The sequence below is a fragment of the Rutidosis leptorrhynchoides genome, chromosome 11 (assembly GCF_046630445.1).
Source record: "Rutidosis leptorrhynchoides isolate AG116_Rl617_1_P2 chromosome 11, CSIRO_AGI_Rlap_v1, whole genome shotgun sequence".
Taxonomy (NCBI): domain Eukaryota; kingdom Viridiplantae; phylum Streptophyta; class Magnoliopsida; order Asterales; family Asteraceae; genus Rutidosis; species Rutidosis leptorrhynchoides.
Genome location: NC_092343.1, coordinates 311,561,806 through 311,568,876, shown reverse-complemented (window position 1 = coordinate 311,568,876; position 7,071 = coordinate 311,561,806). Strand labels below are relative to the sequence as shown.

The 7,071-nt window shown below is 35.5% G+C and overlaps 1 pseudogene; it reads right to left on the bottom strand.

The window, feature by feature from the left end:
* Window positions 1–253: 253 nt before the first annotated feature.
* Window positions 254–2,841, bottom strand: LOC139877379 (G-type lectin S-receptor-like serine/threonine-protein kinase LECRK3; annotated as a pseudogene).
* Window positions 2,842–7,071: the final 4,230 nt, after the last annotated feature.

Sequence of the window (7,071 nt, the reverse complement as noted above, 5' to 3'; positions counted from 1 at the left end):
CCAATATTCACAACCTTATCATTAGGCCCAATATTCACAACCTTCTCATTAGTTCCAGTACTAAGTTATATTCAGCCAAAGATTTAAATCTTAAATTGTTGAGTTTGTTACCTGTCAATGAAGATAACTCAGGTTCAATAGATATCGAAAGTTTCCTCAAATAAAACATAGAAAAACATATGGCTCATTTGTATTTATTTAACTTATTTTAATACATTTCTTATAAGTTGAGAACACAAAAGACGTATCCATACTTTTCAATACATAAACTAAACTCTACCTAAATCTTAATGGATCATAAGTCCACAATCAAATTTTAACATAATATATCATCCGGAAAAAATAATTAATTGTGGAGATAGTAAGAAGATGATCAATTTGACGTAATAGAGAAAGGAACTGAACATGGCGGTTCATAAACTTCGACAACTCCTTCTAGCATCAGGATGATGTTCCTCATGGTTGGCCTCATAGATGGGTTTTCATGGACGCAAGAAAGACCAACCATTACAAACACTTTTAGCCTCTTGTAGTCGTGTAAAGCCTATGTATCGTTCCCAACCAAGGCACCCAAATTTCTCTCTTGATAGCAGTCCCTTGCCCAATACGTCAAGATTTCACGATATTCATTTCCACTCCCGTATTCCTCTACACTCCTTCGGCATGAGATGATCTCAAGTAGCAAGACACCAAAACTGTATACATCGACTTTCAAGGTGATGGGGGTGCTCCTAAACCATTCAGGAGCCACATAACCTTTGGTTCCTCGTATTCTAGTACTTGTTCGACTCTCATCCATCTTCAATAGTTTTGCTAATCCGAAGTCGGAAATTTTAGGAATGTTGTAGTCATCAAGAAGTATATTTTGAGGCTTTATATCACAGTGGATGATTTGGGAGCAACATTCTTCATGGAGGTATGCGAGTCCCTTTGCAATGCCTATAGCAATGTTGATCCTTTGTTCCCATCTTGGTCTCACATCTCCAAAAAGAAACGTTCCCAAGGTACCGTTGCTCATGTACTCATATACCAATAGCCTATGCTCACCCTCATCACAATAACCTAAAAGTTGCACTATGTTTTTGTGATGAGTCTTTGCGATAGTATTGACTTCGGTTTTGAATTCCTTTTCACCATCCTCAACCAATGATCTATTCAACTTCTTGACTGCCACAATGTTAGTTCCTATCATCCCCTTAAAGACTATCCCAAAAGAGCCCTTTCCAAGTTGTTCCTTGAACAAGCTCGTTGTAGGTGAAATATATTAGATTGGTTTGAATAGCCTTATCACCTTGATTATGATTATGATTATGATTATAATTATGATATCTAGCCTTTTTTGATAGTTCATGAAGAAACCAAGACATAGAACACCAACTAATATGACATTTACAAACACAAAACTTCCTAATAGGGCTGATCCTATGGTTATCACATATTTATGACCTTTCTTTTCCTCTTTAAACGGAGGAGGGCTCAGTAGAGGAAGTTTGCTTTTCCCAAATTTCAGAAAAACAATCCTACCGATGGATTCATTCATAATTCCGTTAGAGAGTGGCAACTTCTTCTTCCAACAAGTACCACCTCCATAAACGGCTACCGCACAAAAGCAATCATTCAAGCAGGAATCTTTACATTGTTCTTCACTAACTGATTTTAGTTTTAGTGTCAGATAGTCAGATCTTGGTCAATCAATATTTTTTGCCACCAATAGATTGAGGTTTTCTCCATAATTTGATACATTGTCGTTACATCTTGGAGTGTAATTTAATTTACAGTCACCATACGGATCATTGGGATCCAGGAGGGACAACCCTCGTGGACATTCACAGTTTGGCCGGTTAGCATCATCAAGCCGACAAACATTATTAAACCCACAAAGTCCACTTCCTTGATCCCCAATCATATCACGACATATGTTTTCTGGCTTCAACCATGCAACACTCCACGCTTGAGTATTATTATTCTTGAGGCGATAGTATTGAGTAAACACTCCATCAAAATCGACTGTAGCTCTATGATAATAGTCACCAGACGGAAACGCCTGTCTTGGGGTAAGACCCAATCTTTGACCATTTCTTTTCAAAATATACATGTATCCCCTTGCATCAAACATCAATTGGTCACCCGAATTCGTGGAGTTAGTAGAATCGTTAGTACCACTAATATAGTAAGCCTCATCATACCAATCATCAGAGAGTATATTTCGAGAATTAAGAACAAGATTTCCGTCTTCAAGTAAGCTTAACGAGAATCTTCCCACACTGAAGTTTGCTCTGCTCATTTTCGAATAGATTACTCCACCTCTAGGCATAACCTAAGTAGGAAACAAGGTATCCGCCGGAAAGTTAAAACTCTCCCAAATCTTTTGCGAATCACCACCAACAAGAGCAAAGTTACCCGTGTCATTCATAACACCATATGCAAGAACAGAAATAGTGTTAGAACTCCATACTTTTTTGCCTTGAGGATCAGTGAGCATGAGCCCACTCCCATCTATTAGCTCAACTTTTGACCCTCTAGACACTACTGAACTTTCTTGTAGGTACCAAACAATAGTCTTGTCAGGTATCTTGTCATACCAAATGGATAACATGAAGTTATCTTGGCCCTCAATTCGTTGGAACCCGAATGCAAAATCACCCGAAGGTGATAGCCATTGTATGAAATCGCCTGCTGTGAGAGATGAACCAACTTGTACATGTCGATAACCATCTCTTTGTTGTGTTAAAACTAAAATTGGTAATAATGAAAATGTTAAAAGAAGAAAATATAGTAGCATAGTCATTATTTGTAAATTGCTACAATGATTTTGCGAATCAAAAGAATCAACCTATATTCATAAAGAATGTTGTTTTTTGAGTCAACTAAAGGACTTTTAAATTAAACGAAGTCTTTATAATTCATTTATGGTATTAGTTGGTTGTTGGACGTTTCCTATAAAGGATATTTTGACCATTTCCATAAGGAGGTAATAATTTCTACATTGAACCAAATAAGGAGTTTTTGTCAATGCTACATAACCAATGATGTTACGCAAATAAGTTCCCAAAGTCATCCTCACCCTATATGATGATCCCGTCAAATACGAATCATAAAAAATTCTAAGACTCGCTGGATTACCAGGCTATGGTTGACCCATATATATAAACAAATTTATTCAAGGTTTTATGTAAATGAAAAGACAATATTCACATTGAATGGTTAATTTGAGCTTGTAGCTTATATCGTTATCAACTAAAAGAAATCACATCCTCAAATAATTTGTCTGAAATCATACATCTTCAATATACTTTTAATTACAGCCCTTAATAAACGAATAACTAACATTACTTTCTATAACGTACGGCAGGTCGAAAAACATACGAACATAAGATATCCTAGACAAAGAGGATATAGAGCGGGGGTTTCAGTCCTACTTCGCGGATATTTTCGACTTCCCCTCGCAGGCAAGTCGCAGAAGACATCTAAAACGAGTACTGGAAGCGATTGGAAATGTGTCAGCGGAATGATCGGCCGGACAGAGGCTAGGGCTCCTTCCTTCCCACCGCGTCCTTCATAAAGAGATATTTGATAGGAAAGTGGAAGTTTTTTGTATATGATAATCAAAGGGAGTGGGAAAGTTGCAGTAATTCTTTGGAAAAGCCTGCTTCTCTTTGTCTTCGATCTTGAATTCTTCAATCCACAGATTCGTTCCTTCATATACCTCCCCACCAATAGATAGAGACAAATGGGAATAACCGAACCACGTCTACAAAATGCCAGTACCATGCAACTGCTTCAAAGTTAGTAGACTGGAAGCCAGATAAGGTCTAGCTCTCAGGCAGAAAAAGGATAGCTGAAAGTGGGGAAAGTAGGGCTACTCACATTGATTTACAACCAAAAATCCTATCTTGAAAATGACATCTTCGTGAAATAGAGAAAGCCGCCCCGTCTCCAACTTAGGTCTTCTCGCCCGATGCCAGGAAGATTCGATCCCAACGCCTCGCAAGACCTCTGTACCTTTATATCCACTTCTTTACTAGAGAGAAATCGTTTTGAAGCTTTCATTCCGGTTTGGTTTATCTTTATTTAGCTATTGAGCAAAAAGAGAAAGATGAAGGGCTTCGCTCAGGATCAAGAAATGAATGAATGGTTGGAAGATCCTGCCCGGGATGCATTTGCAGAGAGATGTCGCTGCTACTAAAGGTGCACCCGCTACACTGCACCCACTGGCTACTGGCTACGGGCTACCCGCTAAGGAGGTACAGTGTAGCTACTGCAGCTACGGTTGGGTAGCTAGACCATCAACCCTATGTTTCAAACTTGTTAAGCTAGTCCCAACCCTTAGTCTCGTAGTCTTGAAACTCAGCCGTACTTCCTTTGGCTGGCCTTTCGATCCCCTCGTTTACAAAGGGGCGCAACTGAAGCTCAACTAATGATGTTCTAGTGGTTGTTCATTGTACTTACAGCTTCTACGATAAGCAAGTGAATGGGGCCGGTGCTTGGCGAACGGAACGGTTCATCAACCCATTTTTAGCCTTCACTCCCTAAATAGGAATAGAGCTACTTTACAAATTATAACGTCGTTTATGTCCACAATCGTATAATGTTGAGAAAAAAGAGAATAACTAAATTGAGAAGTGTTAAAGTAAAATTTTTTACCATTGGTAGGAAAACTGAATGCATTGTTGATCATTTCCGGGTCTCATACCTAACCTTGGACATCAAGACTGAAATGTACCGTTTTAATGCTTCCACGACATATTTATTCGAAACAACTATAAAACTTAAACAACTCCTAGATGTATGAAAAGTGCACTTTTTGCTGACTAGAATCCAAAATGCAACCGACCTTGGGAAAGCCCGTTTTGGTTGACAAGTGTAAAATCGGTCTTGCTAAAGCCGGTTATACTAGTAGATTTATAAATTTTTTTTTAAAAAAACTAGTTTTGTAAATCTTATATGAAAAATAACTATTTGAAAAAATGTCTCTTTTAAAGGATACAACCTATATTCACAAAGAATAAGACCGGCTGGATTATATAACAATATCATATCACTATTGGTACATATAAAACAAATACTGAATCATTATAAATTAGAAAGGATTGTATACGAATATCATATCACTCGTAATGTTCTTCATATAAAGTAACTATACAATCTATCTATAGTTTCTATTAAAATCCTAAAATGATCACATCATAAATAAGCTTTTTCATTCATTAAAAAAAATCAAAAAGAATAATGGAAAAAATTGAAACAACTTAAGTGACATCATTAATCATTTAATTTAAAATTAAAAATTTATTTTTTACAATTAATCATTAAAAACATAGATAAGTGCAACTTACTTGATAACAATTGAAGGTTCATAATCAAATGGTCTTGTGTGTTTAAAGGATTATGAACACACACATTGTCATATCACAAGAAACATGCTTAAGTCTAGCAACATATCTAAGTATAGTATAGTGTTGATTAAATATGATATCTTGCTTATAATGAGCTTAATTGAACTTACATGTTTTACTTAGTAGGATATCATAAACACACCTAATTAATCTATGTCGTAGCTTGAAGATGAATTATAATATGCTTAGTGATTAATTAGGAGAATACTGAAATGTCCCGTTCTTATTGATTAAAAAGTTCCATATTAATTGATTTCGTTGCGAGGTTTTGACCTCTATATGAGACGTTTTTCAAAGACTGCATTCATTTTAAAACAAACCATAACCTTTATTTCATCAATAAAGGTTTAAAAAGCTTTACGTAGATTATCAAATAATGATAATCTAAAATATCCTGTTTACACACGACCATTACATAATGGTTTACAATACAAATATGTTACAACAAAATAAGTTTCTTGAATGCAGTTTTTACACAATATCATACAAGCATGGACTCCAAATCTCGTCCTTATTTAAGTATGCTACAGCGGAAGCTCTTAATAATCACCTGAGAATAAACATGCTTAAAACGTCAACAAAAATGTTGGTGAGTTATAGGTTTAATCAATATATATCAAATCATAATAATAGACCACAAGATTTCATATTTCAATACACATCCCATACATAGAGATAAAAATCATTCATATGGTGAACACCTGGTAACCGACTTTAACAAGATGCATATATAAGAATATCCCCATCATTCCGGGACACCCTTCGGATATGATATAAATTTCGAAGTACTAAAACATCCGGTACTTTGGATGGGGTTTGTTAGGCCCAATAGATCTATCTTTAGGATTCGCGTAAATTAGGGTGTCTGTTCCCTAATTCTTAGATTACCAGACTTAATAAAAAAGGGGCATATTCGATTTTGATAATTCAACCATAGAATGTAGTTTCACGTACTTGTGTCTATTTTGTAAATCATTTATAAAACCTGCATGTATTCTCATCCCAAAAATATTAGATTTTAAAAGTGGGACTATAACTCACTTTCACAGATTTTTACTTCGTCGGGAAGTAAGACTTGGCCACTGGTTGATTCACGAACCTATAACAATATATACATATATATCAAAGTATGTTCAAAATATATTTACAACACTTTTAATATATTTTGATGTTTTAAGTTTATTAAGTCAGCTGTCCTCGTTAGTAACCTACAACTAGTTATCCACAGTTAGATGTATAGAAATAAATCGATAAATATTATCTTGAATCAATCCACGACCCAGTGTATACGTATCTCGGTATTGATCACAACTCAAACTATATATATTTTGGAATCAACCTCAACCCTGTATAGCTAACTCCAACATTCACATATAGAGTGTCTATGGTTGTTCCGAAATATATATAGATGTGTCGACATGATAGGTCGAAACATTGTATACGTGTCTATGGTATCTCAAGATTACATAATATACAATACAAGTTGATTAAGTTATGGTTGGAATAGATTTGTTACCAATTTTCACGTAGCTAAAATGAGAAAAATTATCCAATCTTGTTTTACCCATAACTTCTTCATTTTAAATCCGTTTTGAGTGAATCAAATTTCTATGGTTTCATATTGAACTCTATTTTATGAATATAAACAGAAAAAGTATAGGTTTATAGTCGGAAA